Source organism: Macrobrachium nipponense, chromosome 3, assembly GCF_015104395.2.
Source record: "Macrobrachium nipponense isolate FS-2020 chromosome 3, ASM1510439v2, whole genome shotgun sequence".
Classification (NCBI taxonomy): domain Eukaryota; kingdom Metazoa; phylum Arthropoda; class Malacostraca; order Decapoda; family Palaemonidae; genus Macrobrachium; species Macrobrachium nipponense.
Window position 1 is genome coordinate 114,404,370 of NC_087202.1, and position 13,289 is coordinate 114,417,658.

Below are 13,289 nucleotides of genomic sequence, written 5' to 3' on the forward strand. Positions count from 1 at the left end.
ACGCAAACAATAGGCTCCTATTCTTGATTCACCAAATGGGAAAATACTCCTGAAATTACCCAGTCACTGGGCTATTACAAATTACGTAAATATGCAAGTAGTCTGAAAAGGAAACCACGATACTGTTGTCATACATTAACTTAAATTTCACGCCCTCAAGGGAGTGTTTCAGTGGCTGTTATTTTCACCTACCCAGGTAGCCTCATAGCCAAACAATATTTCATGCTATTTCGAATATTACTGTACCCGTGTAATCTGGAGGCAAGAAATTATTAAAAGACCTTTTATTAGCAATTGCATAGAGTAACGGTAATTGCATTATAGCAAAGAAAGGTAAAGGAAAGGAAAACGCATCTTCGAGAAGTTCTGCAGCACGGATGCTTTCGCGCGTGTGTTGGAAGCGCCTGTTCTCATGATGGTTCTAGAATCGGCAGGAGTGTTTGTGGAACGCAACAGGCGCCGAAGTGTCGTGAGAAACGCCGCGACTTGACCTACTTTGTCGAGAAACTTCTAAATCGTTCCGGTAATCTCGGGAGTCTGTGATGCTTGCCGTAGGCCCCGCCCCCAAGAATGCCGTATAAATACGACGGACGAAGTAGGAGAAGGCAGATCATCAGTTAGTCACAGAGTAAGAGATCATCAGTAAGAGCCACAGATCAGTTTATCAGTGAGAGATCAGCAGCAGAGATCATCAGAGTGAGATAAGAGAAGAAGGACGAAAGATCAGAGAGGAAAAGTCACTCGAGAGAGTTTGGTCGAATTCTGGTCAAGTTATCTTCAGGAGTGGACGACCGAGTTATTTCGATGTTGAGCAGACTTCAGAGAAGAAAACGTTCTGCTAGAGGTTTTGGGTAGTTCCTGCCCTTCAAGTATCAAGAGTAGACATTATTTTCTGCAATACGGAGGCAAGAAGGCGTCTACCATTAGAGTTCTCCTTTTGTGAAGCCATCGCTTCGAGTTGCAAAACTGGTCTGCAAGTACTTTCATTACCTCACTGTTCCCCTAGTTCATGCAGTGTAAGATTTTACCTTTTTTATGTAAATAGGAGACACCATTCTGCATGTATCTTTGTTAGAAAGCTTGTAAATAACCTTTGTTGTGTTAGTGTTTCTTTCTATATTCGTATCCCCGTTTCAACTGTTGGTGTTGCATTCTTTTTGTTTATCATAATATCGAACCTAGAGCGGACCTCTCTTAGAGGCCATAACACATAGCCAGATGTCTTTTTATTTACCGACAGTGAGGTAAAACATTAGAAGCTCATCTTTGGTGTTTTTGATCTGCATAAACTATTTGATACGAGCTCGTCATCCGTATGCTTGAATAGTCGTATTTTTGTTATGTTATATTCGTTATAGTTCAGTATGCTTATGATCTATTCAAGTAGGTGTGAGGGTTCTTCGTGTATATAAGCACCAAGATGTATTACTGAAGGTATAGTTTGCATCTTCATCACAGTAAGCCAACGATTTCGGAGATATTTATATCAGCCAATCATGAGCTAACTAGGCGTATGCCACATCCTACCTGCAATCTACGTTGGTAAATGGACAGATAAAATTAAATAGACTATGGTGTACAATATATTTCTTAAAAGGATTTTTGATGTGATTAATTATTATTTTCATCAAGGAGAATAGCAAGTCGAAAGTGACAGATGAATGATTATTTTGGCTATAAGGGAGACACAAGAAAGTAGTCATGATGTACAACAAATGAAGCTTAAAAACTCCAAAATAGTACAGTCAAGATATGGTAAATTTTCCATTCTTGTAGTATCTGGCATCTATTATCAGTTACTTCTGTTACTAAAGCGCTCACTTTATTTTCCTTATCACGGTATTCTCATGCTTATATTGTTCTTTCTTGTCCCTTAGGAACCATTCCAACTCTCCAGCGGACTGTTGGGACTGAGAACATTGCTGTTACAAAGCGGTATGTATCCTGCGTGGAGTGAGTGTTGACGTTGTAGATTTCATATTTAAATCGTTTGAATAGTGACAGTATACTTTACATTTTCCATTTACATTATTATTCTTTTAAATCATCCAATATAAAGATTTTTATGTCGAATGTAAATCTGACATATATCAGATATTATTAGAAAAAAACATAGAATATTGGATATTAACTAGTCTTGGATCTCAATTCATGTTTTATTTGTTGGGTTTAGAGAACTGGCATTGAAATAGGGAAGTTATTTGCCATAGGATTTGTCATGTCAGGCACTGAAGGGGATAAGTCAATATTTCTTTCGAACACATATCCTTGTATCGGGTATGTTCTGGTTTGCTTAGCTTTAATATTTTTAAAAATATTATATGATATCACAAAACAACAAGAAAATAGTTAACTTTTCATTCAATCTAAAATTATTAATTTTAATTAATTTGCTTCATTAACCGACAATTATCGTATCTGTCCCACGTACTTAAATGTATACTAAGGGTACGAGCCTCATTTATCATTAAGTTGAAACAGAGTTGCAGAGGCAGCAACTTAAAACAATAAAATTTAGCGAATTATTTAAATGATCATCATGTCTCGCTGTTATTTCCATATTTAGCTAACGATGCGCTGCAAAGTTTCATAGCAGCCAGAATCATCTCAGAAGTTCAGTAAGTTACTGTGTAAGGGCCTTTAAAGTTTTTTCCGTCCTTTACCAGTAACAAAATTGTTGATCTACAAGGTAAGCTAGTAGAGCATGAAAACTACTAACATTTGTTTCAGTTTTCGATTCCCCAGAAGTGACTTACATTTCTGCTAGCCTTAAAGCAGATTTAGAATGGTCTGGGAAGTGGGTGTAGTCACTGGGTCATGAAACAGAATTCCAGCTAGCCTGAACGAAGATTTGGAGAGGACTGGTAAGGTGGTGTAGTCCACTGGGCATTGGACTGGTAAGGGGTGTAGACAGTGGGGCATAGGACAGACCACCAGCTAGCTTTATGCAGATTTGGAATGGACTGGTCTGATAAAGAGCGTAGCAAGAGGGGCATTTGGAATGGAATGGAATGGCCAGGCAGAAGGAAGATTTGGAATGAAATGAACTGGTATGGGGTGAGTCACTGGGGCATTGAACAGGCCTCCTGCAAGCCTTAATGCAGACGTGGAATGATATGGGCTGGGGATGGGTGAGGTCACTGGGGTCATGAGACAGATCTTCTGATACTGAAAAAAGATTTGGAATACAATGGGCTGGAAAGGGGTGTAGTCACTTGGGCATGGGGAAGACCTTTTCGCCATCGTTAACGCAGATTTGGAATGGAATAGACTGGAAAGGACTGATGCAAATGACATTACTCCTTCTAGCCTGCATGAAGGTTTGGAATGGACTAGTCTGTTAAGGGATGTAGTTCAGTGGGGATGGGATTGAATTCCTGCTAGCCTAAACAAAGTTTGGAATGGATTGGTAAAGGTTATCGTCACTTCGCTATAGGACATACGTGCTGCTAGACTGATCAAAGATTTGGAAAGATCTTGTTGTGGGGCAGACCACCTCCTATCCTTTAATGCATGACTGGACTGGTAAAGAGTGTAGCCAGTGGCCCATGGACAAACCTGCTGCTTGCTTTAATGCAGATTTGGAATGGACAGGAATGGTCAGTGGTGTAGTCAGTGGGCGTAGGACCTTCCCCTACTGGCCTGATCAAAGAATTGAAATGGATTGGACTGGTAAGGGGTGGTCCATGGGACAGACCCCCTACCAGCCTGAACAAATATCTACAATGGACTCGACCGATAAGGAGTGTAACCAGTGGGGCATATGACAAATCCTTCTGTTTACCTTAATGAAGATTTAGAATGGACTGGGCTGGCAAGGGGTGTAGTCAGTAGGCATGGGACAGATGTCCTGCTAGTCTTAATGCAAATTTGGAATTGAATGGACTGGTAAATGGTGTACCCAGTGGGGTATGGTCGACCTCCTGCTAACCTTAAGCAGATTTGGAATAGACTGGACTGGTAAGGAGTGTAGTCAGTGAGTCATGGGGTAGAGCCCCTATTAGCCTGAAGAAAGATTTAGAATGGACTGGACTGGTAAGGGGTGTACTCATGGGGAGGGCATGGGACAGACCTCCAGCTGCTTTCATGCAGATTTGGAATGGGCTAGACTGGTAAGGGGGTTAGCCAGCAGGACATGGGTCAGACCTCCTGCTTGACTGGTTAAGGGGTGTGAATCAGATGGGCATTTGTAATGGAATAGAATGGAAAAAGTGTAGGCACAGGAGCCATGAGACAGACCGCCTGCCAGCCGAAAGAAGATTTAGAATGAAATGAACTGGTATGAGTGTAGTCACAGGGGCATTGGACAGCTGCCTGCAAGCCTTAATGCAGATTTGAAATGGAATGGTCTGGATATGGGTGTGTCACTGGGGCATGGGACAGATCTCCTGATATACCAAACAAAGATTTAGAATAAAATTGACTGGAAAGGGGCGTAGTCACTTGGGCATGGGGCCGACCTTTTGCTATCCTTAATGCACATTTGAAATGGTATAGACTGGAAAGGGATGTAGCATAAGACATAATTCCTTCTAGCCTGAATGAAGATTTGGAATGGACTGGACTAGTAAGAGGTGAAGTCAGTGGGGGATGGGACTGACTCCTGCTAGCCTGAACAAAGCTTTAGAATGGATTGGTAAAGAATATAGTCACTTGGGCATTGGGTATACTTCGTGCTATTCTGATCAAAGATTTGGAAAGGTCTTGTAATGGGTGTAGTCACTTGGGCATGCGGCAGACCCCCTACTAGCCTTGACGCAGGGTTGGATTGGTAAGGGGTGTAATCTGTGGGTCATGGGATAGAACCCCTATTAGCCTGAACAAAGATTTGGAATAGACTGGACTGGTAAGGGGGTGTAGTCAGTGGGACATGGGACAGACCTCTAGCTAGTTTTCATGCAAATTTTGGAATGGATTGGACTAGTAAGAGGGGTAGCCAGTTGGGCATGGGTCAGATCTCCTTAATGCAGATTTGGAATAGAATAGACTGGAAAGGGATGTAGTCGCTGGGGCATAAGACACTAATCCTTAAAGAAGATTGGAATGGACTGGTAAGGGGGTGTAGTCAGTGGGGCATAGGACAAAATTCCTGGTAGCCTGAACAAAACTTTGGAAAGGAATGGTAAGGGGTATAGCCACTGGGGACAAACCTCATGCTAGCTTTATCACAATTTTGGGATGGTCAGGACTGGTAAGGGGCATGGGACAGGCCCCTACTAGCCAGCTCAAAGATTTGGAAAGGTCTTGTAATGGGTGTAGTCACTTGGGCATGAGACATACCTCCTGCTAGCCTTGACACAGGGCTGGTCCTGGTAAAGGGTGTAGCCAGTGGGTCCTGGGACAAACCTGATGCTTGCTTTAATGCAGTTTTGGAATGGAATGGACTCGTAATATGCGTAGTCAGTGGGGCATGGTACAAAACTCCTGCTTGTCTTAATGCAGATTTGGAAAGGACTAGACTGGTAAGGGTGTAGTCAGTAGGGCATGGGACAGACCTCCTGCTAGTCTTAATGAAGATTTGGAATGGTCTGGACTGGTAAGTGGTGTAGTCTTTGGGTCATGGGATAGAACCCTTATTATCCTGATCAAAGATTTGAAATGGACTGGTAAGGGGTGTAGCCAATGGGCCAATGGACAAACCTCATGCTAGCTTTAACACAATTTTAGAATGGACCAGATTATTCTGAATATCTGAAAGAAATCTGTGTTACCGCCCACCTTAACTTTTCTTTCTTACATCATTAAACGTTACCATACGAAATCAGGGATTGCAATTGCTTGCTCGTGAGGCTTCCTTTGTGTACAGAAATGTTAATGAATATCTCATACTTGATATCTTTAGTTCTACAGCTACTGGAATACTGTTCTGTTAGAAGCTGCCTCCATCAGGGAACTTGTATTAGCACCTTCAGTACTTGGAACCAAGAACAGGCCGGTACTCTGCTTTTTGCACATCGCTGCCCAAATTCTGTTTAGGTACAACCTTGTCTTGATGCTCTTAATGCTCCTTACCATTCTTTTGATGCATTTCTGCGTATTTACAGATCGTTTAAAAAATACCAAATAGCAGTTTCAGGAATCAAAGCAACATCGGTGTTTGATGAACGAAATGGTTTATCGTCATGTGAAATTCCACTTGCCTTTTCACTTGAACTAAAAAAAATCTGCAGGAAGATATCTTCAGTGATAGTGAATGATTTTCTATCATAGATATCCCAGTTGCACAAAATTTCGAACAGCAAATAGTTTCTTGGCGTAAAGCAAATTTCTTGATTTGAATTTTTTTTTTTATGTAATGTCAACCATAGAATCTCTTTGTGCTAATAACTGATCCAGAAGACAGATAATATATCATTTAAATATCGCTTATATAAAAGCAGGAGGAATAATCCATAAATAACAATTACCAATAAAGAACGACGATACCCTAACTCATTGACGCAAAGCAAGATAGCAGCATTTTAATTTCGCGATATTCTCCTACATTATTCGCATGATTTTCTTAGTAATGCGGGAAGAACGTCATTGTTTTTCGGAGGAAGTGAGGAAGCGGTTAATGGGGGCAGGTGGGGTGGGGGGGGGGGGGGAGAGTTGTGGAGTAGAGGAAACGGATTTTGAAAAGAGCCTTTCAATTGTTCCCATGAATTTGGTTTCCCATTTCGACGTATTCCCGGGTATGAATCTTCAGGCGAGGGTTTTTCTTTTTTACATTTGGCGTGTTCACTATTATCTCTTCCCGAACAAGGCGCGAGAAACATTGTGTAGCCAAAAGGAGACTCATTTGTTAGAGTGACGGAGGGAAATGTGTTGTTGTTGCGCGAAACAGTTCGTTCTAAAGAACAAACCATTCATAATATAGACCCGAAGCTGCTGCTGCTGCTGCTGAGGCAGTCGATACGTAACGTTTTCCCTTTCTCTCCCCCGTTTCTCTCTCTCTCTCTCTCTCTCTCTCTCTCTCTCCTTGTCGTTTGTTTGTTCCCTCCTGCTTGGACTGTGTTGCGAGATATGGAATAAAGTGGGAATACTTCTAATTGAACTGTGATAAACGGCAAGTGGCTCCGTTTGGTTTATAGCCAAAGTATAATTGTCATAGTTTTAAAATATCAGTTTTATGAAAGGATCACAGAAACTGCGTATTTGTTTTTCAAATGGAGTAAACAAATGCAAAATAACTTCAGTTCCGATTTGTAAAGGTCTCCATATTCATGAAAGACCTTCAGTGGATAATATGCTTTGTTTAGTTTCTCACTGGTATGGTTAACGCAGCGCTTTTTTCTTCTTTATTTATTTTTTTTAAATTTTCGTAAACATTGCTATTTTGTTGAAAACTAAATGACTAATAGCGTCTGAAGAGCAATTTGTAACGCTACTTATTTATGTTGTAAAATCAAGAGTTAAAAGCAGTAAAACAAGTTAACATTAATTCTGTTTGTGAGCGTAATGCTTATTATCATAAAAAGATTTGCGCTTGTTTTTGTGTTCAGCATGTCCGTTGATTTAGTAAAAAGAGAGTGGAACATAAACCCCATGGGTGATACAAACAGTTAGGAAGTATCAGTTTTCCACTTTTGAATTAAAGGTCCTTATCACCTTGCAAACTTTTTGTTCTATATATAAATTCCTTATTACCTTTCATTCACTGATTTTCCTTTACAGATCTAGTATTACGTATGTCTCTTCTCAGTTAAAGGTCTTTTCCTAAATCAAACAATAATATCGTTTCTCTCGTACTTTTAATAATTCTCTTACTCCTTAAGAGATTATGCTAACAGGTTTCCGTGTCTTTATTCAACGATACTTGACACTCAGACGCGTCTTTACTCTGCTTATTCTGAGGACCCGTCTTTGTCAATAAAAGACGATTTATTGACATTCCATTCAGATGCTGATTCCTTTTAGAGTCTTGTGTTATGTAAACTAGAATTTTTCTTCCAAGTGCTCTGGTTGCTAAAAGGGTCTTGCTTAGTTTATAGGGAAACGATAAACATAAATGACTTCCACCTTCATTTTTGGCTTACAAATAGTGGTTACCTATTAAAAAAAACTTAAATAGAAAAATCTAGGTATAAGACAGAAAAATATTATTTCATACAGGTTTTCATCAACATTCTTGTGATGCGCAAATAGTATAAAAGCAATTAGAAAATAATTTTTTAAAAGCATAGTAATTTTTTAAAAGTATAACATTGCAATAAAACTGTTGCAGTTACATTGTCAACAAAACCACGTGTAATTAACTGACGAATTCTCACATCGTCAATGAAATGAAATCTACTACTCGCAATTCTTGACGTCTTCAGCAGCCTCTGTTTGTCTCTGCCGTCTGCATCGTATCGGTCGAATATTCCTCGACCATTTCCCCTTCCAATAACCCACGTGACCTCTGGGAGTTCATGGGAAAAAACAAAAGCTTCCCTCCTCCTTATTAGATTAGTGTGGCAAGGTGGGACCCTTTACTACATTATGATGGATCCGAGATTGTCTATATGCAAATACAATTCTCTCGTGATAATGACGTATCTTAGCTTTGGATTAATTATTTTTTTTTAACATCGTGTTTGGGAACGTTCTCGGGTATTGGCGAGTCTCAGGCATTGAAAAGAATGAAGGTTGAGGGTCAGGCCCCGACTTGCTCCAAAGGTTTTGTGTGTGTTTGTTTGTGTGTGTGTGTCTTTGTGTGTTTTTTCAAGGGTTTCGAGCCATACTAGATTAGTAAAGTATTTAGTTATCGTGATATGTTTTGTAAGCTTTTTCATTTTGTTTTAACGAAGGTATTTTATTCTAATTAACCAGATACCATACAAGGCGAGAACCTTAAATTTCTGAATGAATATATAATAAATATATATATATATATATATATATTATAATATATCTATATAATATATGGTATGTATATTATTATATATATATATATGTATATATATTTATATCATCATATATAATTATTATATAATAACAGTACACACCCACCATAATAAATAATATATATATATTATATATATATATATATATAATATAATATATATATATATATATTAATGTGTGTGTGTTGTGGTGATGTATGTATGGTATGTAATGTAATGTAATGTAAGGTATGTTATGTATGTTTGAATGTATGCTGTTTTCTTGAATCAATTGGAAAGTATATTTTCAAGCAAATAAAAATAATACAACCGTTTCGTTAACGTTTTTGATGTCCTTTAATTATCCCCGACGACGGTTTTAAACCACCGATCAATACGAATTTCCATCTCAACATTAATCAGGGGCGTAATCAGTGCGTTACCAACATGATAATTCACGACAGCATACTAATCTTTAAATGCGCCGCTCCAACAACGGCTAGGCGCATAATCTTTTCAGGACAGAAACTAATCAGCGGGAAGATTGAATGGGGCTTCGATATGCAATATATAGAGTAAGAGGCTTTTGCCCAAAACTGATTGGCCGGAGAGAACGCGGCCAACTGGCTGCTGCTAATAAGTTGATAATGTTGCAGACGATTCTGATTGTAATGCGCCGCTATGTTTTGCTTGGCTTACTTGCTGTCTCTGATTTGAATTGAATTATTATTTTTGTTTTTAAACCTTTTGTTTCTCCGGGTTTTATTATGACCATTATTTTTTGTTGTACCATCTTTTATACTATCTTCAGCAAGTATATGGATGATTGCTAAATAATCATTTTTTTTTGTATTTTTTATGATTGTTATCTTATGCATCTAAGATTGTGTATTTGTTATTGTCTATTCTTTGTATAATTCCAATGTATATGGGCCTTGAGGTGAAAAATAAGATTTATTATTATTATTATTTTACTATTATTATTTTAGTTTTTTATTTTTTTTGCTCTATCACAGTCCTCCAATTCGACTGGTCTGGTATTTAATAGGTGGTGGGGTTTCCGGGTTGTCATCCTGCCTCCTTAGGAGTCCATCCCTTGTTTTCTTACTTATGTGTGCCGTTTCTAGGGATCCACACTCTTCTGCATGAGTCCTGGAGCCTACTTCAGTCCTCTAGTTTTTTCCTAGATTTCCTTTTCAGGGGATCTTGGGATCGTGCCTAGGGCCCTGCCCTTAATGATTTATGGGTACGATTTCCGACTGGTGCATATCCCCTAATTCTTCTTATTTCTATTTTCAAGATCGTTGATACTTATTCCAATTTTTTTCCCCTCTCTTTCTCTTCAAACCTCTGGTGTCCCCATGGTATTGCGACATCAATGGGGTGGATACTTTCTTCTTGAACTTTGTCAATTCAAACGTCACGTCTGGTCTTGTTTGCACGGTATCGCCCTATCCGTTTTTCTGATACATAGTTCCAGAGGATTTTTGCCTGGATCTTTGTTTTCTATCACTCCCGTCCGGTTGGTGCTCGTTACCACTTATTACTGCAAGGTAGCTGATGTTTTCTTGCATACGGCAATCCAAGTGGAGGGCTTTTTGCCCTACTGAATCATTCCTCTTTTTGTTTGTAACTGGGTTCCTGTGCAAGTGCCGGGCATTCGCGTTGCTATGTGGTTTATGGTTTTCATTTTTCGTAATTGCCACTTCCTACATATGGGAGAGATGTTATTTCCATCTATCGTTCTTTTGAAAACCTATCTGGGTTCTTAGGGCCCTGATTTCTTGTGGCCGCTGTTTATCCATTCCACTTCAGTTTCCTTTTTACTTTAGCTCTCCCCTCTGTAGCCATTTGCCAATTGTCATCGCTTGGCTAGGTTTCTTTAGTCTGGTTCTCATGTAATTGGTCCGTGCAATTGGTTTTGTTTGTTGTGGCCAGTTCCTCTGTTCTTGGTCTGTCTTTTCTCCTGTCTCTTGTATATTTCTTGGGTCTTTCGTCTAACTTTTATTAGTCCTTCTTCCCGATGCACTCTTTAGCCACTACCGTCTTCACTGGGTTTTCGAAATATTGGCCCCAGTTCCTCTGTTTTCGATGTTGACCGCAGGTCCACTCTATACTTAGTAGTCCTCTCCCTCCTTCCTTTCGTGTTATGTATCGTCTGTCCGTATTTGCTCTTTGGTGTAGTGCTTTGTGTATTAGATCATATGATTTTCCTGGGTTTTCTGATCTATGCTGCCGGAGTTCTGCCTTCGTCCCATTTCCACTATTTACTGGGGGGCGCTGTATCTGATTACTGGCATCTGGCCCATGTGTTTATGGCTTTTGTTTATCATATTTCCGGACATTGAGTTTTGACATTATTACTTATTTATTATTATTAGTTATTATTATTTCATTATTATTTTATTATTATTATTTTTTTATTGGTTTCAGTAGATAAAACCCATTCACATGGCACAGGCAACCAAACCAAAGATGCCATTAGTTGGAATTCAAGACTTCCAAAGAATGTTGGTTTCGACCTTTCCACAACGCAGTTCCCCACACTGCCAGAAAGTAAACCTGATTTCCATGTAATACAGCGCATAGTGATTTTTCAATCCCCCTGGGGGAGGACCCGAAAACCCGCCGACATCTCGGTGGCAAATCGGGACAACTAACCACTATTACCTTGCAGAATGGACGGAATGAAGCGGACTTTGGGAGTATTAAAGTACTGTTTGCGTTTTGGTTGTTGAGTTTAAATCAAAACATTCTGTTTTTTTTAAGGATTGGAAAATTAGAAGAATAAATATTACCAATTTTAGTTTCACTGTTTATATATGGACATGATGAGTATGTGTTTAGAGTTGTAATATGTAAAACTAGCAGCAAAGTATCGCCAGTGTTGTGTCAGCGGGAATCAACGTCCATGGTTTGAGACTTTTTTTGTCTGTTTTTAAATAATCATAAAGTTTTGTCATTTTCTGCTTGGATGGTGATTTCAGAATTACAGGGGTGAAGTGATTAAGAATAGCAGTTGAACTGTCTTACTTCTTCTTTTCTGAGCCACTTCGTTTCATGGGTAAACTGTCTTTAACTTAAGACATATACTATACCATGTATATATTTATATATATAATATTTATATATATATCTATTATATGTATATATATACTAAATATACATGAACAATATTTAAATAAATCTTCCTCTCTCTCTCGTCTCTCTCTCTCTCTCTTCTCTCTCTCTCTCTCTAATATATATATATATATATATATATATATATATATAATATATATATATATATAATAAGTCATATCACATTACCAGTGGATTCATATACATTAACATCGAGCTCACAATGTATAATGAATCACTGGGTAATGTGATATGACTTTTAATATAATGGCTACGTGCTGACAAAAAGCCCTACAACGTTTACCGAGGGATTCGATGGGGTTGATGCAATCTTCCAAACAACGAATACCTGAGAGCGACAGGTATTTGTAGGTGAGAAGGCGGCGTCATAAACTTTAATAGCCTCTGTCGGTGACGGTGTTGGGGTTAAAGCGTTCCACTGTTGTCCTGGATTTGGTTTGGTTTCGATGGTTCTCTCCCTGGGAGCCAGACAAAATCTTCTTCTCGAAAACTAAAGAATTCCCCTTCGGTTAAAACTAATATGAAAATATATTAATTCCGAGGTAGAGGCGAATTAGATATTAAAGGACATTTGTAGCTCAATGTATATATATTATAATATATATATAATAATAATATAATATATTATATAATGATTATATATATATATTATAACTTTATATATATATCATATATAGTTTATCTGCTAAAAAAGTAAGTTTAATCCTATTATGTTTCGAATTCAAGAACATGTTTGTTATTTCTGTTATCACCTTCCAATTTGCATGAAAAATGAAACCGGAATTAAGATATAATTCATAGGTAAACATACCTTGTGCCTCAGCTTCTTCTGGTTTGCCATACCAGGTTTTGTATACTTTGTCCTGATTCAAAATTGGCTCAATCATGCTTTAGGTACTATGTATCTTAAAATCACGAAATTGTATAATTTAATGAAAGTGTTCAAAATAATGACTTCTCAGGCGGTAATAATAGGACACCTCAGTAGAAGTTTTATTGCTAAAGGGATAGAGTTTTAGGCGTCTTGTTCTAGACTCCCCACTCAGCTAAATCAACGGAATAAAAGGAAAAAACTTTACCCTCCAAAATGTTTTGTAATTACCCACATATTAGCTTTCAATTGTTTCCTTCTTCAAGTATTAGGCTTGTGAAATTATATTTGACCATGGCGCTGTTTTTCCCTTCTTTTCATGATAGCCTCAACACATTCTTGCTGCCCTTTTCTTCAATTTGCTGAGAGCCTTATGAACGATAAATACTACATTTTTCAGTAAAATTTTCTAAAATCAACTCCCTCATGGA